General features: G+C 31.7%; 1 pseudogene; it reads right to left on the bottom strand.

Moving 5' to 3' along the window:
* Nucleotides 1–7,791: 7,791 nt before the first annotated feature.
* Nucleotides 7,792–8,481, bottom strand: LOC114082104 (pseudouridine-5'-phosphatase pseudogene; annotated as a pseudogene).
* Nucleotides 8,482–24,957: the final 16,476 nt, after the last annotated feature.

The raw sequence follows: 24,957 nt of genomic DNA, 5'->3' as shown, positions 1-24,957 counted from the left end.
ACTGGTGTTGCTTCTCCTGTAATGGTCTGGTGGAATTCGGTTGAGAATACTTCTAGTCCTAGGTTTTTGTTTTTTTTTTGAAAGGATTCTAATTGCTGCTTCAATTTCTTGTCTTCATAGTGTACTTAATTTAGGTTTTCCATATCTTCCTGTTTCAATTTGGGTAGGTCGTATGTGTCTATGAATTTGTCAATATCTTCTAGATTTTCCAGGTTATTGGAGTAAAAAATTTTCAAAGTAGCTTATAATGATCCTCTAGATTTCAGTAACGTCTGTGGTGATATCTTCTTTTTCATCCCAAATTTTGTTTACTTGGTTCTTTCTCTTTGTTTTGGTCAGTTTGGCTAAGAGTTTATCAATTGTATTTATCTTTTTGAAAAACTAACTCCTTGTTGTATTGAGCCTATGTATTATATTTTCCTGTTTTCAATTTCATTAACTTTAGCTGTGATCTTAATCATTTCTTGTCTTCTACTGAATTTAGAAATTTTTTTCTAATTTCTTGCAGTGGGGTATAGACTTATTTATTTGGAATCTATTATTTTTTATTGCTTCTTCTTAGTTATGCATTGCAGTAGAATCCATTTTGATTAAGTTATTCAGACACAGGATATATGCTAGTTTAATTAGTACCACTTTATTATGGAATCTCTTTTTTCTTTAAATGTAGGCATGCAAAGCAATAGCTTTTCCTCTTAGAACAGCTTTCATCCTTTCCCAGAGATTTTGGGATGTTGCATCTGCATTCTCATATTTCTAAGAACTTCTTGTTTTCTTCTCTCATGTCTTCTATAATTCATTCTTCATTTAAAAGAATATTGCTCAATCTTCATGTGTTTATGTGATTTCTATTATTTTTATTCTCATTGTTTTGTGTTTCATTCCATTATGATCTGATAAGATGCACAGAATTATATAATTTATTGTTTTGTATGTTCTAATATTTATACTTTGACCTATAATGTGTTCTATTTTGAAAAATATTTTATGAGCTACTGGGAAGAAAGTAAATTCAGAATAGTGAACTATTTTGTACAAGTCTTTTAGGCCCATTTTATTTATACTTATATTTAGGATGCAAATATCTTTATTGATTTTATGCTTTGATGACTCATCTATTGGGGATAATGGTGTTATAAAATCACCCAGTATTATATTATGGGGATCTATCTCAGTTTAATATCAATATTTTTTGTAATTAGATGAACCAATATTTGGGGCATATATATTTATTATAATTATATCTTATTGTTGTATTTTCCCCTTTACCAGTATATAATGACCTTGTTTGTCTCTTCCAGTTAATATTTGCTTAAATATGCTTTGTCAAATATAAGACTAGCCACTCCTACTTAGTTTTGGATTCCATTTTATGGAGTATTTCTTTTCATCCTTTTACTTTCAGTGTATAGGTATCTTTGCGGTATATAGTTGGATGTTGCTTTTTAATGCATTCTGCCAATCTACGTGTTTTAATTGGGAAGTTGAGACCATTTACTTTAAGTGTTACTATTTTTTCTTTCCTGCCATTTTGGTTTGTTTGCTATATTTAATGGAGTGTTCATTTTCATTTACTTTGTTGATCTTCTAAGAAGCTTCTTTCATTTGGGAGCTGTACCTTTTTAAAAAAAAATTCTTCTGTGTTGTATTATGCTTTTAAAAAAATTTCATAGTGCTGCCTTGGTGGTTATAAATTCTAACTTTTCCTTTTCTATTCTGAATATTTTCTATTTGTGGATATCTTTTTCTTTCAGAGCTTCAAATATCTCTTTTCTAGCCCTACATTATTTTAGTGTCTGAGAAGTCAGAAATGAGATTTATTGGTTTGACTCTAAAAGTTATCTGACTTTTTCTGTTGTAGTTTTAATATTTTTTCTTTATTTCCTATATTAGGCATTTTGATTGTGATATATCTGAGAGGTTCTCTTTTGATCCTCTTTATTTGGCATTCTATACACCTCCTGAATGAACACATCCATCTCATTTCTAAGGCTAGAATTTTTTTCTGGTATTATTTCAGTGAGAAGTTTTTAATGTCTTTATCTTGTATCTCCATGTTCTCTTCTATCCCAGTGACTCTCAAATTTGGTCTATTGATGTTGTCTAAGAGTTATTATATATTCTGATCATTGTGTTAAATTGTGTCTTTTTTCCCCCTTTATTTTGAAATCTGAAGTTTTTTTTTTTTTTTTTTCTACATAATCTAATCTAATGGTGGTACTTTCAAGTGAAATTTTAAATTTGATTCATTGTGTCTTTCACTTCCAGGAGTTCTGATTGGTTTATTTTCAGAATCTCCATTTCTTTATTGAAATGGTCTTTCAACTCCTGTATTTGCTCTCTTTATTCATCCCTTAGAACTTACTTTAGTTTATTGGATATTTTAATAACCAAGCTTTTTGTTAAAATAGTCTTTTTCTGGGTTTTCATTCACTTCTGTGGATTTCTTTGTTGTGAAATTGTAAAATTCATGGAAAACCGGTTTTCTCATGTTTTCAGAGGTGTTATACTAACACATCTGTTGAAATGGATTCCTTCTCTTCTTTTACGTTATTGTCCTTTGGTGTGTAGTTATCTTTTTGTTATTGAGACTTCTCTTTGTTTTTGCTATGTGAGTAGATGTCCAGTAGTGGGACCTGAGGTACCCCTCTAATTTTTACTACTTGGACCCAGGTCATTGGTTTTGAATTTTTTTCTCCCCTATTCTATGTGTTGAAATGTTGTTGGAGCTCTAGTGAGGCTAATTCATGCACAAAATGAGTTTTTCTGTCACCTAACTGAGCTGTGAGTATAGCTAAGCAACAGAATAACTATCCTGTGAACTTGTATTATCCCAATCACTTCCCAGACTCTTAGAAAAAAGAGGAACAGGAATTCCAATAATGGTAGCAACCAATATATGGTCTTAAAATAAGTGTACATTTCCTATACTATAACACTAATAGTCACCTGAAGAGGAATAATGTAGTCAGTATTTATCATCAGCACTAAAAATAAAAAGCCATAAACTAGACCTGACATTGAACAGTGAGAGTCAACTATGTCATCCATTGTATTGATGACCGCCACAAGAATAATGTGGAGTACATATTAAATTAACTAAGTAGCTCACAAAGAGAGTAAATTTACAGTTCCTTAAGTGAAAAGAAAATGAGATATGAAGGTACGAGAAATTTTGAAATATTTGAAAAATAGAGAGGAAGGAGGAAAAAGGTAAAAGATAGTGGTTACAAACGAAGAGTAAAATAATTCTAAAATAAATAAATAGAAAAAGGGGGAAGAAGAAAATTTAGTTGCTAGGAAAGAAAGTGAAGAGGATTAATAACAGAAACAAAAACAAAGGTACAAACAAGTTGGACAAAAGAGAGCCAAACAAAAGTTCACCTCTCCAAAGTCAAAATGAGGTTAAAAAATCAGGTAAAGAAAAACCAATTAAAATGAAAGAACATTTTATAAATTATATATATATATATATATATATATATATATATATATATATATATATATATATAATACATAATATATATTTTATAAATATAAATAACAAATATTCATCTTTAAATATTTACATATAGATATTTAACATTTATAAATATAAATATTTAATATTATTTGTATGTTTAATATACATGAGTAATTTATATATACTTATATATAAACAAATATTATATAAAAATTTTATGAATATATACACACACACACACACACACACACACATATGGCTTGTTTCCCCTGAGGTAGTCAACACTGTTGGCAATAATGGATGCTCATTGCTTATGCTGCTGTGCTGTTACTTTGCATTTCTTTTTAGACTCTGTACTTCTTGGATACACCTTCTTTGTGTTTCTCACCAAACCTCCAGCCATTGTGCCCTGGAGCCAAAGCTCATTGTAGTACCTACCTTCCAGTTTCCTCTCACAGTATAGAATGGTTCAGTCTGGTGAGTACTGAATATTCAAGTATTGTCTCGACAGACTAGATTGATATACTCCCAGAGTGGGGCTGATGCAGAGTTCTAAATGGGAAGTTACAGCAGATGGGGTTTGATTTTGTCTGTGGGAACGTATTTGAGATTAGATCCACAACCCTTGCTGAGCAGTTCTGAACTATTCTAGGTTTCAGGAACCTCCTGAAAATTCCACTCTCATATTGGGGGCTCTAAATCGCCACAGGTCTTACATATTCCACCATCATGGATATGAATTTTCCAGGATCAGACCTGGAATGTAGATGTACCCATTTTACCAGTTTCTGGCCTCTTCCCAGATGCTTGCATGTGAAAAAGGGAAATGAAGCCTCTCTCCCTTGGTATTTCCAGCCTGGATCACCCTAGGCACAATTTCTAGGCCTCTTTAAGTCATTCAAGTGCAGGCACTCAGGATTTCACAACAGGTACCTGCTTGGTCAGGCTGTCAATACCCTTTATAAACTCCAATCTATCACCTTTTCAAGCTGCCAATCAGCCACTTGCAGGTGATTCCCACCATGACTCTTGTTTCACAGACCAAGTGATCCTGTTTGTTTTTCAATCATCACTTGCCTCACCATCTCTGGGTGAAATAACCTCAGCCTCCCCATCTATTTCAGGTTTTCCTAAAAGTCAATTTCTTTCAGTGTGCTTTGCTCTCTTTCTGCCTGGGTTGCCCTCCCCTCTGCAGTGGGTGAAAAATGCTGATGCTGCCACCAATCAAGTTGGTGCATCTATCTCTAAAGTATCATTTCTCATTTTATGTTTATAATGTCTGATTTTCTGTGTCTATATGATTATTTTACTATCTAATGTTGAATTTTAGTGAATTCTCTCAACCACCATCTTTCCTAGAAACAATACTCCTGCTGCTTGAATCTCCAGCTAAGGAGCATTAGAGCATGCACACTTCCTTGAATCCACCAACTTCCAATCACAGTCCTTAATTTTCACAGTTGCTTAGGACTGGGAAGTCTAGTAAAATTCTCATTTCACTTTTCATACTAAAGTATGCTGGTATTTAAATACAAGTAAAGATTCTATGAAAATATATAGTGTATTTAATTTTCCTGGTCATACATATTTTACAAATTTTATATTACTATAGACTTAGTTATAATTTCCAGGGATTATCCCTCTTTCTTCCAGTGAAGGAAAAATAATAAATGTGTGAAATGCCTAGGATGATCTGATCCCAGGTTTTAGTCTCTAGTGGTCTTTGGCTTGAATCCCAGGTCCTAAAGATATAGTGTAATTGAACTTTTTTCACCAAGGGTGACTCGCAGGCTACATTTTTATCTAATAATCCGTATTGTGTATGCTATTTACAATGATACACACAATAGTAACCCTATAAATGGTTTCTAATTTTATTTGGCACTATAAACAGACCAATATTTTATATTAGAGCATCATTTCTATTCTCCGCTTTTTGAGATCACTCTGTTCTTCAAGATTTACAGTTCAAAATATATTCATTTTTTTTAAAATATGCAGTTATGTTTATCAATTGAAAAAGGAAATTAAAATATTTTAATGGTAAATATGAAAAGGTCACTAAAAGTAATTTATATTTTAATATATTCCTTTTTTATTGGTTCTTTTTGATTATATGTGACAATAGAACCCATTATTGCAGTTTTAAAAATATAAGCTGGGATGTGTAATTATTGTTTTTTAAGCAAACTCTGAATCAACTCTAAAGATAAAGTCAAGAATGAAGATGAATATTGAAGTACAATCTTTACCCTGTGATTACAAGGAAATAGAATACTTCCACCAATTTCACTACTATTACTATTTTTCTTAAGAAACTATTTTTTTAAATGAAGCAAACATGGAACACATGTGTTTTTAAATATTGTTTGTGAAGGAATGAGTTAAAACATTTATATGAGGATAGATGAGGATCAAAAGGCAGTTTTAAAGTTCTTAAAAATTTATTAACTATAGTCATCATTAAGAAGTTATAAAGACTCACTTGAAATAAACTGCAAAACTTCTAGTGTATGAATACTAGGAAAAACCAGAAATGCAATAATGCTACCAGAGAGGTATTTTATTTTACAATGTATAGCTTTCTAAACAAGGTTTTAATAATTTTAATTTCATATAGAAATAAAAATACAATATAATTTTTAAAAGTAAATGAAAAATAAGATCTCAAAGATGTATGAAGTTAGGAAATTTTATAATGTACTATAGTCATGCAGTTAATATGATGTAGGAAAATGAAATAAAAATGAGATGAAGAAATAAAACTTTATTCATTCTAGTTTATTTGCAAAAGTTAATGACTATTGCAGAATTTTCAGTTATTACAATTCAAGAATTAGACTCTCTAAATATGCATATTATTATTTAATATTTATTAATATATTTCCCTGACACTTCCATATGTATGTATGTATGCATGTATGTATGTATGTTTGTAGGGATATTTTTTCTTTTTTTTTAATCAAGTTGTCTGTAATATTTTTTCACATTTACAGTTTACAATTAGTGAGGGCATTTTTGAAAAGTAAAATCATGAATTCCATACAAATATTACATGAACATGTGCAAAAACAACTTTGTTCAACTAATTTGTGAGGGAACTGATAAGATGTTACAATTGGTTTGAAGGAGAATTAAAAGAGCAGACAAGTAAACAGGCAATCAGGAATGCTGACATCAACTTGCTAAACCCAGACATTGTGGAACAACCAGGGGCAATCAACAGTCATTCTGCAAAACACATGCATCACTACATTTCTTCCTCAACTTCCAGAGCTGAAAATTAGCTTAACAAAAATGAACAGGAAGCCACTTGGCAAAAGTGTGTAAAATCCAAAACTGGGTAGTGTTCCTTTATTTTCCATTTCAATACCTTTCACATTTTTTTCTGTGATAAATTACAGTCAAATTCAAAAAGCAGAGTGAATCTACAAAATAAGCTGATCATGAAAATGTGATCGCTGATTATGCCAAAAATGTTCTGTGGTTCTCAGAATTACCAAGCAGCAATTCTGAAATTAAACTCTATCTCCATCAAAGATATGCAGAAAATCAATGCTCTTAGAGGACAGAAATGATTTTTCTGAGGTAGAAAACATCCTTCAATGTGGATTAGGAAATAGATATAACATGTATTCTGTAGACACATAGATACTACAAAGAAACTGTTGATTCATTGGTACAAAGTGAATTACTGAGTAAACTACCAAAGAGATTATTTGAAGGCTCAAAAATAATTCTTACATTGGCTAATTGGGAAGATTGTTTCTTAAGGCTCACCAATAAAAAAGTCTTTTCCATTCAGGTTACAAAGCAGAGATTTACTTATCAGTTGATATTGTATGTTAAATCAACATGAAAGAGTGAAGGAATTATATATATAATTGTAGGAAATATATATTATATTATTGTAGGAAAATAAAATTGTATATATATATATATATATATATATATATATATATATATATATATCCACATACATATGTACACATATAAAAGTATATACATGTATGCACACATGGTTTGTATTTTCTAGCTGCCATTGATCCCTTTATTGTATTCTTAATCTGGTTCATTATTGAGATAGTAAAGCAAGGCCTGTGTTCTGGACTGGCTGTATTTGTCTTTTACTATTCTACTAAGTATCAAGTGGACAGTCACCAACACCTGGGAGTCAGTCAAGCCAACACAGGATGGAAAGTCTCACTTCACAAGGGTACAATGAAGATGCAGCTCATAATCAGGAAGCTATTGGTTTCATTCAACCTTTCCCTCAGCAGTAGGTTCCAGGTGCCAGGATGCCCAAAGGAATACAGAGAAGCTCCCTCTCACTCGTAGGCAGGCAAACCAAACAGTTCAGGCTGGAAGTCCTGCAGGGACCTGAGCACCAGAGTGGCCTTTCTCGTCAAGTCTGGGCTCAGGTTTTCATCTGGTACCATGACCACCTGCATCCCAGCCGCCAGGGCCGCCTCCACCCCATTGGGAGCATCTTCAAAGACAAGGCACTTTTCAGGGGCTGGAGGAGGAAAGAACCTCCTAGCACAGGTGAGAAATATTTCAGGGTCTGGTTTGCCATTCTTCACATCATCTCCCAACGCGATGTGGTTAAACAAACTGAAGAATTCCTTGTGTCTTCTGGTTTTCATTTCGAAGGACGCGGACTCTGAGCTCGTGCCCATGGCGATGGGTATGTTGTGCTTCAGCAGGTGGTGGATCAGTTTTTCCACGCCAGGCATGAGCTCAGCTGCTGGGAACAGATCCCTTAACTTCGTTTGGCTCTCCTCCACCAGCTCCTCTTTGGACATCGGGAGCTTCAGGACCTCAACCATGATCTCAGCAGCCTCTAACGACTTTTTACCCAGAACCAGGGACTTGACATCCCAGGTGTACTTCTTCTCATAACGACCACATATTTCTTCCAACACCCCTGAACGTATCCGTTCAGTATCCAGAAGCAGCCCGTCCATGTCAAAGATGATGTGAGTGACTGGCCACAGCGCTGGCACAGGTGCAGCCATCTCAGCCTGAATGGGAGTGGGGAAAGCGCTCGTCAACCGACAGTCCTGTGCGCCTGGGAGCTCCTCTGAGCGCTCGCACCCTGAGCCCAGTAATCCGTTAGTGTTGTTTAGAGAGTTCTTTGAATATTTTGGATTACCATCTTTTGTCAGATATGTTTTACAGTATCTTCTGTCAGTAGTTTGTCTTTTCATATTCTTGACAGGGTGTTTTCAAGAGCAGAAATTTTTAATCTTTTTTTTTTTTTAAAGAGAGAGAGAGAGAGAGAGAGAGAGAGAGAGAGAGAGAGAATTTTTAATATTTATTTTTTCAGTTTCCAGCAGACACAACATCTTCGTATGTGGCGCTGAGGATCGAACCCGGGCTGCACACATGCCAGGCGAGCGCGCTACCACTTGAGCCACATCCCCAGCCCAAATTTTTAATCTTAATGAAATTCATCTTGCTGTTACAAGTAAAAGTTATTAACCAAATCAAGTTCTTTGGTTTCTATGGAATTGTTAATCGAAAAGACTATTTTATTGTCTTTTAGTGTCTTTGTTCCTTTATCAAATACCAGTGGACCAAATTTATGTGAGATCTCTTTCTGGGCCCTGTATTGTATTTCATTGATTTATTTGTCCATTCGTTTGCCTGTTCCACACTATCTTGATTATTGTAGCTTCACAGTCTTGAAATTGTTTAGTATCAGTCTTCCAACTTCATTCTAGACAATATTGAGTTGGCTATAATAAGTTGTTTGCATCTCCATGTAAATTTTAGACTCACTTTGCCAATATCAGTAAAATGCCCTTCTTGGGTTTGGCTGAGTTTACATTCATTCTGTGTATCAAGTCTGAAAGAGCTGTTAGCTTCACAATGCTACATCGTCCTGTGTATAAACACAGACGATTTCTCCTCTTAGTCCTTCTTTGACATCTTACAACCAAAATTTCCTCAAATAATTCTTGTACATATTTTGTCAGATCTGCATTGAGGTGTTCCATTTGGGGAATAATACTAATGTAAACAACATTTTTTTTTTTTTTTACTTTTAGAAATTTAGAATTGTACCTTGCTGGTATAATAGTTTCCTTTAGAATGCACTATGATATTATACGAATTAAAAGTGTGGTATAGAGTGTGAAGTAGATATATAGAATCCAAAGCAGAATGAAATCCCAGAAATAGTCACATATGAAAATAGTCTATAGCATCAACTTGGCTATGAACATCAGTAAATAAAAATGGATTGTGTGGAAAATTGTTTAAAGACAACTAGATAAGGACATAAAATAAGATAGGCTGAATCGTTACATTATCACATCAAGACATTGATCCCAGATATTCTGGGATCTCTTCTGAATTGAAAAGTTAAGTCATGTAAATTCAGATAGTTATTTCTAAATTGCCAATGGAGAACTAAAAAAAAAAAAAAAAAACATACAGTAGAAGGAAACAGAAAATTTTTAAAAAATGAAGTTAAGAAACATGAAAAACTAACATCATATAATTGACCTATAATACCAAAAGTACTTTTCTGAGTCTATAAAGAAAACTACAAGGAATAAGTAAAAAATATACCACCAAAAGAAACTAGGCAAAGTCTAGGAACAATTATTTCTGAGCAATATGAAATTCAAAAATCTTCTCAAAAATAGAGAAAAAAGCTTATTTTCACTCAAAAGTGTAATGTCCATTAATGTCACAGTTGAAATCATCTTCTCTTGTAAATTGGTCAGTTATATAGAGGATTGAAACCTAATGGTCTTGGTTAGCTTACAAAAGCTTGTTTAGCAATGCAGAACCAAAATTTAATTTAGTAGAACATTGGTTAAATAATGTACATTCATATAAGGAAATATTCTGTAGCTATAAAAAAGAATGAGACAACTTCATGTTTAATAATAATGAAATATTACTTAGGTATAATATCAAATAATTATAAGGAAGAGTAAAGAGTACATTTCTTTTATATAAGGAAAATAAATACAAATGAATATATGTATAGTTAAAGTTCTGAGGAAAAAAAGAGAGAGAGAAAGAGAGAGAGAGAGAGAGAGAGTCGTTTTTCATTTTAGGGACCTAAGCTCAGTAATGGTTACACATTTAGGTCCTTAACAATTATAGTCTGAGAGAAGACTTTGAACTTTCATAAAAAGTGAACTACAAGATTCAATTCATTTTATTTAAAGCAAAAAGACGGTGTTTGCAGATGATTTGGGATTAGAAGTCATTGTTTTTTCCCCAACTTTCTTTCCTGGAATTGCTGCTATTTCATGACACTGTTATCTATTGAGGTCTTTGTTGTTTTTGTTCTCCTGATTCTTCCCTTTCCAGCCTGTCTAGTTTCTGTGTATTCAAGCTAAGTCCCCACTTCTTTCACCAGTTTCACCAAGGGCCTGAAAATTTAGCTTGTATAATCTTTTAAAGTTTGGTTTAATTTGATATCTATTGAAAAAATTTAAGCCAAATTACATTTCTTCTTTATTTTAAAATGATGACTTGTAAATATATGTGGAACTAAGCAAAATGTTCATTAATTTTATAATTAAGATTACTATACAAGCATCAGCCAGTTCTGTATGGAATATAACTGAATAGCAGACAAATTTCATCTAAATGGAAGGCAAAAAATGTGTGGTTTAAACCATAAGTCTACTTTTTGTTAGCATTTCTCATCTCAAAAAATGCTTCCTTATTTATAATGAGTTGATATTTTTAAACTACTTAGGACTTTGTCCCTCTCTTCTAACAATAAGTAGTAGATATTATTTATTTGTCAGTTAATTTATGCATTTATAGGTAACTGATTTCATGTATTTTTGTTGGTGGTAAAAATTATTATTAGTAATACGCAAGGATTTGAATAGCAGTACCCAAGACAATCAGGAGGCCAACAAGATTGAATTATTTCAGTAATGCTGCTCAGATTACAGTACTATTCTCCTGAGACTGTGATATGTGAAATTCCAGTGAATAGAAGCAGATGGGAATCCAGCTTACTTACTCAAACATCTAAGAATCTCCAGAAATGTAAAACAACACAACTGTTCTCTTTAAAAAAATGTTATTTTTCATAATCTGTTATTGATGTTAACATATGTCATTATTTTCAAGTGAATTAATAAATATATTTTAAATCTAGGCTATGGCTAGATTTATGTCTATACTAGAAAGTATTGTCTATACTAGAAAGTATTTATGTCTATACTAGAAAATATAGACAGGATCAATAACCAGGAACAAAATTTTAGTTGTCCTCATTCATTTTTTAGAGTCTAAAGAAACTTAAAAATAAATTCAAGTAGGGAATATTTATACAAGAGTCAAGATTTGCTCTTAAAGAATAAAATTTGGAGCTAATTACAGTAAGAATTATTAAAAGACAAGGAGAAAAGAAGATATTTTCACAAGTTATGGACATTAGAGAAAGGATCAAGCACAGATAGATGGAACAGAAAGCTGATCTGATCTCCACCACAACTCTGCTTATACTGACTGGGCTTTCTGCCCTGACATCCTGCAACATTAACACAAATTATTATGATTGAAAAGGCCATGGAATGTCATTGTTAAGTCAGCAGAGAGACACCCCATTTCTATTATAAAGATGGGTATTTCTTTGTATTCATTTAATTTATAATAAAATGAGTAAGCATTGATTTATTTTGGGGGGGATTTTATTAATGATTCAAACTGCACATTTTTCATTATGTATATTTCTCAATATTTTACATATTGTAGTATAATCTGTATTTACATATTTTAAAATATCTGTGCTTATATAATGATGACCTTGGTAGCATGTTGATAGCTTAAAATGTTAAAGAGCTAATACTTAAAGGTAAATAGAACAATCTTACACATATTGTTTTCTTATGTAGAAATTATATTCTAGTTATTAATTCTGAGCATTAGCACAATTTAAATACTGTTTTTTATGAGTAGTAAAATTAACTTCAGCATAACATTTCAAGTTCAATGCAATCACTTTTTAAAAAGAAATTAAATATTTTCTCTTACAATGATTATCCAGTGGTAAAAAAAAAAAAACCCTTTATTGAATCACAATATTAACAAGTGTATATATTTTTTATCTCTTTAAAGATAATAAAAGCAACAGAACTAATAGAAAAATCACTATTCTGATTGTCTGTTTTTGTTTCTTATCTTGGTGGCAGTAAAGTCAGAATTAAAAGAGGCATTTAGTATGGATAGGTAAATCTGGTAAATCCTGGGCCTAGTCAGGCATGCAGGAAGGAGAGAGATAAGGGGAAGAGAGTAAGAGAACAAATGAAGCCTAAGACATTTGAAAAAGATAGAACACCCTCACTTGTTGGGATACCAGAATACCCACTATGGCCCCCTTCTCCCTCTTGAGAGAAGTCTGTTACCACCTTTTTAAATAAACCCTGCTTTATATTCTTGTCTTGGCGTGCTTCTCTAATGTTATACTTCAACATGTGAGGGAGCAGGACTCCTCATGGATAACCGGCGATATCAGCAGGATTAAAAAACAAGAACATTTCAAAAGGTTCTAGTTGGTTACTGACTTTAATAATATAAAAGAAGAGATCAGATTAAATTGATATGAATGAGCCATACTATCTGAATTTAATATTTTCTACTTTCAAAAATCAAACATGAAGAAAGTACTACTGCCCTTTTAGATGATAATATTTGGTTAGCTAATTATACAGAAATGTTCAATGATATATAATAATAATAATTTCAATAATGTTTATTTTAAATGAGTACATAATAAAAAGTACTTGTAATAATTTGCAAGTGCAAAAATTCCAATTAAGTAAAATCATCCATAACTTATCACATCTAGATTATAGTATGAATGATAATATGATATTACTGGTTAGTTTGTGGAGTTTTTAATCCTTTAAGTATAAATCAGCTTTCCTCACTTCAGTGTTCAGCCTGAGAACATGATATTTTAAGATTCACCATATACTTACTAACTATTGTTGACTTTGCTAGCTCTCTTTATAAAAATCTATCAAAGGCAATATGATTCCTTTCAGAGGGTTAGTTTCAGATTCTTACAAAATCTTATAAAAATAAATTTTCAGAAATTTTTGCTTCACAGAACTTTTGTCTTAAAAATTATTCAAAAGTTTATGTCTCAGTAAATCTTTAAACAATTAATACATTTTTATGAATTGAAGATACATGGCAATATGGAAGAAACTGTAAGAATTACAGATTTAACTAAAGTATACACATTTGTTATGAAAATATGTTCTGTTAAAATAGAGCAAAGATTGGAAATTCAAATTAGATCTGTCTTGTAATGAACAAAGTAAGCCAAGGGTAAGAGACATGGGATTGGGGAAGGACATGAGTAGTGTTTGTGACTCATCTAAGGGACTATGCCAGTCAGCTCAAACAGATGGCTGCCTGGTGGCAATGCAGGCCCAGAATTGTCATTGCCAGACATTCATTTTTCAAGAAAGATGGAATATCTGAATCTTAATATGAAATCTTTTTTTTTTTTAATTTTGGCAATAAAAACAAACAGCAGCAACAAGAAAAACCTACCCTATGCCTAATCAGGCATGCCTATTCCTCTAAGGCACCTGGCAATCACATCTAATTTAATCATTTGTTTAACATTGAGTAAATGTTACCCAACTTCACATGCTTATAGGCTGAAACTTAAGGAATAAATGTTGCAAAATACGTGTGAAACTTTTATGTCTCATATTATTTTGTTGTTTCTTCTTCCAACAACATCATTTTATTGCTTTCAAACTTTTACATGGTTTAAGAAAAAAAATATATATATATATATGTGTATATATATACACCCCTATATATATATATATATATATATATATATATATATATATATATATATTATATATATATATATATATATATATATATATATATATATATATATATTTATATATATATATATATATATATATATATATATATATATATATATATATATATATATATATATATATATTTCAGAGATTAAAAGAAGACAGTTTCCCCTCCTCATGGGTTAATGTTTTGTTTGTTTTTAATATGCTTAGTATATTTCATCAAGGTAAATTCTATCCCCATTTGGCATTTGTATTAAAATATTGCTTGAATGTTTCCCATATTTACTGATTCTGAGTGTCTTAAATTTTTTTTATCCATATTTACTGTTCTGTTCATGAGAGTAAAGATTGGAAGGCTACAATCTTATGAACTTTTCCAATGTATGGAATATAGTTAACTACTGTGACTCTGCTGGATTGAAATTGAGTTTTCTTATACCATGTCTTCTGCTTGTTAACTGGTTATACATAGGATAACTTTTACCTTAGTTGTTTTTAGTCAAGTGGAAATTCTTCTTTAATCATAGGTCTTAGAAATATATATTCCGTTTGTAGCAGTGGGGACATTCTTGTCTTTGAATTAACTAACTACTTATTCCACTGATCCATACTATGTTGTCATTGAATACATATGGTAACATAGCCCTTCATTGTTGATAGAATGGGTGAGAGCTGGCTCTGAATCCTAACATGATACAGGGTGGACCCCTCTGGTCAGTAAGGACAATGCCTCAAGAGACTGATCAAGCAGGAATGGAAGGTAGGTATGTGAGATCATGAACAGATATCTTCCCATGTATTTCCCAGCTAATTAAGCTCCTTCTTTAAATACCAGAATGAAGAATGCCTGCGTCAATAATAATTATTATTTTTTTAATCAGAATATTTTGGTTAAAGTAATTGACACAAAGGCCTTAACTACTTGTGCATTTTTTTTTACTATTTTCTTTAGATTCCAGTGAGGTTTTAAGTTTAAAATGTCTATCTACACTTTCATTGAAAATGATAAAGCCTAATGTAAAGTATTGATAGTCTGACACCAACTTTATATAGAACTTAATATATTTGAAATCACCTAGATAACATTTCTTCCAGGATAAAAATTCAACCAGTGCCATACATAAAAATTAATAATAACTAATATGCACTGGAATAGAGGTAATATGCATGGTTGAAATCCGTAAAAAACATAATGAGTGCAGTATAGTTAAAAATTGAACTTTCCTCTGCCTAAGAGATTATCAAAGAGAAAATTGCTATAATTTGTATGCTATGGACTCCCAGCAGGTCCTTGCTGACTCAGTGACTGAGTAACAAGTAGACTAAGTTTAATATCTCTTTTGATCATCTTTTATTATTGGTGTGGAGAAGCATTAAGTGGGCCAAAAGACAGGCAACAAGGGAGAGAAATAATAATATGCTGATAATATACTGTGTAGGAGAAATCTGAATATAGCATAAATGTATATATCTAAGTTATCATCATCATCACAGAATTTGAGCTTTAACCTCCCTAGTAATCTAAATGGTTATATCCGTGTGTAATTAAGTAACTAAATGTGGGTAAATGAAAAACAAAAAGAACAGTACTATTTAAGATCACATTGACTCAATTTTTAATTACTTAGCACTGCAAAAAAATTATTTTGCAATAGTATACTTAGAAGTATTAACAACTTATTGGCAATTAATTTGTTAAATTATCATCATCTCAATTTACTTTGTCATGATATGTAGATGATGGATGAAAGTATATTTAGTAAATTTGTGAAAAATAAGTAAAATTTTAGGAGATGATTTTACTTTTCTCCTTAAAAACAGCACATTCTGAAATACTAAATAAAATGACAAAGACAATTTCAAATTTAGTAATTTGAAAAACTGTGATCCTAAGGCTTTTTAGTCTAAGGATAGGAACCAGAAGACTTGTTTACACATTTTGGATGTGAAATTCTAATGAGCAATGACAGGGCCTTCTAGGCAGATAACTCAAGTCAGTTAGGAATGTTTGTGTCATACAGATAAAAAGGGAAAAGGACAACTGTAATTAAGAAGGCCACTCTGAACTGGGGTTTGAAGATCAGCAGTACTTATCCATTGGTCTTGGGATCAATGATTCCAAGACAACTCGACTATGGAGACTACATGTGTTGTCAGACTAATTGGATAAATTGGCACCAAAGAAGCAAATGAGAGTGAACTAGAGCAGCTTTAAAATGTCATCCCTATCCTTAGTAGAGGATAGGAAAGGCAGCAGAATACAACAGACACTAGTATGGCAATATGTAAATCAATGGATGTGTAACTGATGTGATTCTGCAATCTGTATATGGGGTAAAAATGGGAGCTCATAACCCACTTGAATCAAATTGTGAAATATGATATATCAAGAACTATGTAATGTTTTGAACAGCCAACAATAAAAAATTTAAAAAAAAATGTCATCCCTTCTTAGGAGAGGGTTTTGGTTTAAAAAAGAAAACATTCCTTCATATTAGATACATTAGAAACAGCAATTCTGCAAGTGATATACTGGCCATTGCAATAACAGGAGGAATGTGCCGGTGTACTGGCTATGGGAATTTAATTGTATCATTTAATTTTTCTGAGATTATTTTCTCATCAAGCAGGAGAATATTCTCTCACATGTGGAGTGGGGATAATTTTCTTAAAGATCATCAATGTTATGAATCACTATTCAAATGAGATTCATTTATAGGTTTTTCAGGCTTCTGATTATGCAGTATTATATGAGAGATATTTTTGTCACTCCAATATATTTTATCAATTGTTGTGTACATGAGAATACTCCAGGCTATATTCTTGGAAATTGGGACAACCTTTCTGTAAAGCTGATAGTTATGGTTTTAGATAGGTGAATATAATCATGTGTACAGTCCTTTACCTCAGGACTTTTCAGTACATTTCATGTTAGTACCTTGAGACATTATAAGGTGTATGTGTGAAATAGAATCTGATGGATCTTTAGTATGCTTGATCACAGAACTTATTATTCTTGGAATAACTTCAGGAATTAATTTTCAAAGCTTACTTCAGAGTTTGCTCTTCTACATTTCAGATGCCATTCTCCAAAGAAAAATGCATTTTTTTGTGCAGATTGCAATGAAGGACAAAAGTTATAAAGATATTCTTCCTGGTGTCAGATTGTGGCTCCTCCACTTACTAGGTAATATACTCTTTTTGACACATAACTTTACATATGATATATATGTCTTGTTATGTTCCTTATCATATATATTACTATATATTATGTTGAAGGGGTAAAGCTCTTCAATAGTATAAATATTTTTATACAAGTTCTCTTAGGAAGTTTAGCAGTCACTTTGAAACTCATTTAAAAATAAAACCCTGGGTGAAGTAGTCTGTTGATTCTTATCAGTTGTATATGTGTGTGTGTGTGTGTGTGTATACACACACAAGCACTTAAGTACTTTTTCTCTGAGGAAGCATTGGCTTGTTCAATGATCTTAAAACACTTGTTTTGGTTCACTTATTATTAATGCTCATGAGGCTCTCCCTCAATTGATAACATATTTAAAAACTCTTTATTCACATTTTGTTTTAGTCTGAGGTTAAAAAAAAAACATGACTAGTAAAAATGATATTTAGCAAACAATGCCTAAAGGACATACTGGTTAAAGATAACATGCTCTGAATTACTATGCTATGTGTGTTTTGATCTAGGTGCCTTCAAGTGCATCAAAAATAGACAAAATATTACTATTTGCACATTTTAAAATTGTGTAATAGAAACTATACTGGCATTAACCATAAGATAAAAATTAGTAGGTGGAGAGTTCCATTAGGTAGTAGTAACAAAAAAATTCTAATAGAAAGAAAGCTCTTTTTGACAATAGTCATCTTAACTGGTGTAAGTATATAACTTGTGGTTAGATTATGATTCCTATGATAATTACTGAAGCTGAGAACCCTGTCCTATACCTGTTGGCCATTTGGATAAATATCAACTTCTTAAGTCCATTTTTAATTGTTATTTTATTGCTATTGAGCAGTAGATGCAATTTGTGTATTGGGGGTATTAACCTTTCATTGAATACATTGTTTGCAAATATTTTCTCCTTTGTAAAGATTGCCAGTTTCCTCCATCGATAATTTGCTGTTCAGAATCTCTTGAGTTTGATGCAGCTCTGCTTATCTCACTTTGCTTTTGCTGCTTATCTGTTTGTGCTTTCACATCCAGAAATAATTTACTAATATAATTACATAAAGCTTTTCCATTATATTTCCTTCCAGGAATTTTACAGTCTCCTGTCTTATAATTCACTCTTAAATTCATTTTCAGATATTTTTTAACATAACATAAAATACATGCTTTATACAACATTTTTGTTCATTTGTATAATGTGGATATCCAGTTTATCAAACATCATTTGTGGAAGATACTATCCTTTTCCTAGTGTTTATTCTTGGCATCCCTGATGAAGATAAGTTGACTCTTCAGGTATGGGTTATTACAAAAATAATGTAGATGTTGGTGAGAATATGTAGGATTTGAAATTCCTTCTTGTAATATGGCTTAGAGCCTTGTAATACAGTATGAAGTTTCCTTGGAAGTTAAAATTAGAATTGCCATATGGTTTAGCAATCTCACTTTTAGATACATATCACAAAAATTTAAATATGAGTCTCAAAGAGATAACTGAAGCAATATAACTGTTCATTAAGTGCATGAATGCATAAAGAACATGTTAAAAACACATAAAATACAGTATGATTCACCCTTTGAAAGTAGGAAATAATGCTAACTGAAACAATCTGGATAAACCTGGAGGATATTTTGCTAAGTGAAATAAGCCAGTCACAGAAGGACAAATGCTGCATGATTCCATTTACATGATGTACCTAAAATAGTCCAACTTGGAGAAATAGAAGGCAGAATGATGGTTGCCAGGTGCTAAGGGGCTGGGAAGGTAGGGAGTTGCTGTTCAATTGGTATAAAGTTTCAGAAACACAAGATGAAATCTAGTGATCTGCTATAAGGTATTGTACATACGGTTAACAATATTGTCTAAGTATACTTAAAAATTCAGTAAGAGGGTAAATATCATCCATCTTTCCACAGAAAATTTACCATTCTTATTTGATTGTTAAAATATAAGATTGGAGGAAAATTATGAATCAAACTAGGCTTGCCACAGCCATTTCATCTCTCAGCTGTGGACATTGAGTCAGGGAAAGAAACCTAACCAGGGACAATGAGGGCTGAAGAAAAGACAAACAAACAAACATAGAAAAAGCTGGAGCCAGGTGGGTAGCCAGAGCTAGCTCATCACATTTACTATATAGATTTTGTCAGCAAAAGGTTATTTGTGAGAAAATGTCAGCAAAGCAGGCAATCTGAAGGACTCAGGACTGGGTGAGACATTAAGGTTATCTTGTTATGTTCAAAATTCTCTAACTGGATGTTGGTTCTTAGCTGAAGGTCCCAATCGATATAGTTTGGGCCAGTGTCACCATAACAACTGGGCCATCTTACCCTGCACCTTCTCACAGGAAGTTCCCAGTGCAAACGCAGCCACAAGGCAACTGAAAAATCATGATTCAAATCATTGCTTTCCACATGCTTCAATATTCTTTACTTTGACAATGCCCCAGTCAAAGAACAAGCCCTAACAATCATCATGCCTGAACATGCCATGTCAGACAGGGCATCCTCTGGAATTCTCAAATCTGTCTTCCTCCAGGCTCCTAATTCCAATAGATGATGAATTGACAAATATGCTGTGTTCATGTGTTTCTTTTTCTGAACTAAATAGGCATTCCATCAGTATTGTTAGGCACATTTTTTGAAATGATTCTTGCTGTAAGAATTCTAGGATTGTAGGATGTGAAGGCTCTTTTGTTGTAACTAATTCAAAATGGTTACTTGCGTCACTAAAGAGTGATTTGAGGAAAAGTTACTGGTGATACAGAAAATGAGAATAATTCTAACAACAGCTGCTTACTGAATGAGATACAGGTCAAACAGAAAATAAATTAAGAAGTCAATGTATCAAAGACTTATCAAAAGCCCATCATAGTAATATTTAATTAATGAAATATTTTACTGTAATAACATACCTGAAAAATCATCATTCTTTATTAAATTAAAATATTACAATTTTTATAATTGAAATAAGCATTAATAGTTGAATATTAATGTAAATGGAGACTAATTCTCTCCTAAAACAAAAATTTACTTTATATCATGTGATTGCAAATTGAAAGGAATATATCCTTTGATTAAATGCTAATATAATGGAATAATTTTTTATATAATAATTCAATGTGTGAAGTTAAAAATCTTTCTTCTTGATTCATCTACCCACTTTTTCTACTTTTTCTCTTTGGAAGAATAAGAGAAGTCTTCATCTTCTTACATATGACAACCTTTCAAAACCATCCAGATTTTGATGTTGGGATCAATGATTCTCAGACAACTTGAACAGTAGACTGTGTGTGTTGTCAAATAATGAGAGTAATGGGTACTGGTGTATTGAATAATAATTGACTTCACATATGTGAGGATATTAACCTATGATAAAGCCCTTCACTCACCCATCAGGCTTTCCCTTTTGCTTGTTAACTCTTGTTCAAACAAACTTTTATTTATATGACCCAGTTTGGAATCCCCATATCCCCCAGTAAGATCTCTATGATTCCAGTATTAATCTAATTATTTTTTTAGCAATACTGTTAAAATTGCTACTTATACATACACTTATTGTAAGTTTTTTTCTTAAAGAGAGAGAGAGAGAGAGAGAATTTTTTAAACATTTCTTTTTTAGTTTTCGGTGGACACAACATCTTTATTTTTTAGTTTTATGTGGTGCTGAGGATTGAACCCAGCGCCCTGTGCATGCCAGGAGAGTGTGCTACCGTTTGAGCCACATCCCCAGCCCAACTTATGGTAAGTTTTATAAAAAGAAGAATGATTTAGACTGTCTCCTTCAAGTTCATGTGAAAGTTACTGTGTTATAATGGGATAATAGGATAACTTTTTTAACATGATGTAGTTTCCAACATGGTTAAAAAATTCTGAAATGTGTTAATTCATTTTACCATCCTAAAAGGAATGCTTTTTTTACAGGTTCATAAGTATAATTTTATTGTTAATTTTATATTAGTTTTCTATTTGATACATTGTTAATATTATTTCATTCAGTTCATTGGCTTATCTGCCAACTCAACTTCATTCAAAAATTTTAGTCTTGTACTTTGTTATTATGAACATTAAATATGTAGTGAATAACATAAGGACTTATTTTATCTCTCTATATTTCTCATTCTAATTACTTAAAAAAATGTAGTCACATGGCATTAAGTTTACCTGTTTATCTTGAGACTTCAGGTTTCTCATGAGGACAGTAGGAGAAACTATGTTCAGTAATGTTCTGAAAGATAACTTTGCTATTTTCCTGAAATCTGAAACATAACCAAGAACAAGACAATTTTACTCAAAGACAGAGTAAATGCAGAGAAGGAAATAATTTCGATCTGTTTATTTTCCCGAAAAAAGTCTATTGTTACTTTCTCCCTAATTCTATGTCTTTAATTATTCCCACAGATTTACTTTCATACGTGGGTTTTGCTGTATTTGGACTGACACTCAGTAGCAAATTATATGCCTCTTCTTCATTCTGATAACCTTTTTTTGTTGCTCATTCTTGTTCTTGTAACCCCACAGGTACAGAAAAACAAGTATTACATGATCATATTCATATGTAGAATATAAAACAGGTTATCTCACAGCACTTGGGAGTAGAATGGTGGTTACCAGAGGCTAGGGGCAGTGGTGGAGAAGTGCTGGGAAAGAGTTGATCAGCATGGAGCAAGTTACAGTTAGATAGGAGAAAGACTCTCTGGAATCCTATTACACAGCACATGACATTGGAGAACAATTATGTACAATACATTAAAAAAGCTAGAGGAAATGATCTTGAAACTTCCACTTCAAAGAAATGATAAAGTGTTAGGAGATAAATATGCTTAATCTGGTTTGAACATTAAAAAAATATATACATGGGGGTGGGGTTGTGGCTCAGTGGTAGAGAGCTTGCCTGGCATGTGTGAGGCACTGAGTTTTATTCTCAGCATCACATATAAATGAATAAAATGAAGGTCCATCAACAACTAAAACAATTTTTTTAAAAAAATAGGTACACCTTTTATGTTTTTATGTATCAGTTTAATAGAAAAAATCAATCAACAAATAGCATCTTAGTAGGTAGTTATTGCTAGCAATAATTAATTTTGTATTTCAAAATAGCTAATAGAAAGGCTTTTTAATGATCTCACTGCAAAGAAATGACATATATCTGAGGTGACATATAGGCCATTCACACTGACCTAATCATTAAACATTGTATAAGGGCATTGAAATATCACACTGTACTCCATAAATATGAACAATTACTATTTGTCAATTAAAATGTATGTACTGAACATATACAGGATTTTTCTTGTCATCATTCTGCAAACAATACAGTGTAACTATTTACATAGCTATTACATTGTATTATGTGTTTATGAATCATTTAGAAATGATTTTAATATATGTATAAGAAGGATGTGTGTAGGTTATATGGAAATCCACGCAATTTTATGTAAGGAACTTGAGCATCTGCAGATTTTGAGCATCTGTGGGTGGTCCTGGAACAGATTCACCAACATAATGAGGGATGATTGCAACTTGAAAGTGGTGTTAAAATACTAAATCAAATACATGTCAATTGGAAGAATATAAAAAAATTTGATACTTCAATAATTAATATAGGTATATTTTGCCTGGAATAATTATTCTAGATAATGTTATCATTGCTTAATTTATTCTAGTCTCTCTCCTATGGAACTTGGAATCTATACCTATTTCACATCAGATCATTAGGAGTTTTCAGAGAGTTTGACTTAAGAAAGGGTTATGTGGTAGCAACTAGTATTTTAATTATTTTGAAGCCAGCTACTCCTAATTAATTTATTTCAGTCATTTCCACAGACTAATTCAGAATATAAGTTCTATGAGTTAATAGTACTATTATTTATTGATGAGTGTGTGTGTGCACAAAACAGTGCCTTAATTGTTTTAATTCAGGCACACACGTATGTTGAAATTGTTTTAAAATTCTGATTTAAAATAATGGTTATTAAATTGTTGTCTAAATTTTTTATCTAATATCAAGGACAAAGATATATTAATCATATTTTAATAGTTTCCAGTAATTGTTTGCAATGACTATTTATTAAACTTTCTCTTCTTGTGATGTAGATTTTAAATATATAATTACTAATGAACATGAAGAAATTAGAATTGAATAAAAGTGTGATGTGACTTTTAAAGAACTAGTGATAAAATTGTCAAAGAGACCAGATACATTAGTGTAGATCTTTAGCCATGGTTTTAAATAATTAGGATAAAATATACTCTATAGACCCAAAGAATATTTTACAGACACATTGATATATGAAGCATGAAATTTTGTTACTTTTACATCTTAGTTTATTAGAGGCAAAAGAAGTGAATATAAATAGATTTGTTAGAGGGAAAATTATATCAGATGTTTTCATTATTTTATAAACAGGAAAATACAACAGCTAAACAACAGGACAGTCATCATAGATAAAGGGGTTACCATGAATTACAATATAAATGTTTTAAGAATCAGGAACATGAAAATGTGTCTTGTTCTACATGAACATTCTGTGTTGCAGTACCCAATTTACTATATAAGTAAAAAATTTCAAGGATCTACTGAGTAGTTCACATTAAAAGGAACTCATGTTCTTAACAGAATGGAATAAGACACAGGTCTGATTTATAGAAAGCTAATTTTACATTTGCTTTATTTCTCCTTGGATTTCAAATAAATCATGTTTTTATGTTAGTAGTATTCTGCATAATACTTGAAATAATTGCTTTCCTGCTTGTTGGTACTTTTGAGAATGATTTTTGTAGTGGAAAAATTGATATCGGTTTTTCAGCTTAGATTTTTCTTATTGTAATAATAATTTCCATGCTGTATGAGCTGATTAGACTCCAACAATTGATCCTACAAGGCATTAATAGTATGGTTCTCAGCTAGCAGATATGAGTGATGGATTTTGTTGTTGTTGGTGGTGGTGGTAGTTGTATTACTCTTGCTGAAAGGTTTGCATTTAGCTTACAATCCTGATTTTTATTTATTTATCTTATTTCATTGTATTTCCCAATATTTTCCAATGAAAAATTCTTCAAATATAGCTAAGTTAAAATAATTTTTCCATGAAAATGACATATCCAGTTCAAAGATTCTGACTTTTACATGTCTATCATTTTAACTTGTGTTGTATGCAATTCAGGGAAAATTACACACATTAGCTAACATTTCCATACATAACTCAGCATTCATATGATTAAATTGAACTCATGTTTTTTTCTTTGAAGAACATAAAAATACATACATTTTAAGTTTTTCTTCTCTATCTTTAAACAAATAATTCCACCTATATAACACAATCACCTGGAAATATATATATATATATATATATATATATATATATATATATATATAATATTACTATTATCAAGAAAGATCATGACCCTTTCAAATCAATCTTAATTCCAAATTTTCACTGGTAACCATCATTCTG

The sequence above is a fragment of the Marmota flaviventris genome, chromosome 17 (genome assembly GCF_047511675.1).
Source record: "Marmota flaviventris isolate mMarFla1 chromosome 17, mMarFla1.hap1, whole genome shotgun sequence".
NCBI classification, from domain to species: Eukaryota; Metazoa; Chordata; class Mammalia; order Rodentia; family Sciuridae; genus Marmota; species Marmota flaviventris.
Note: the sequence above shows the minus strand (reverse complement) of the source record. Positions and strands in the feature narration are given on the sequence as shown.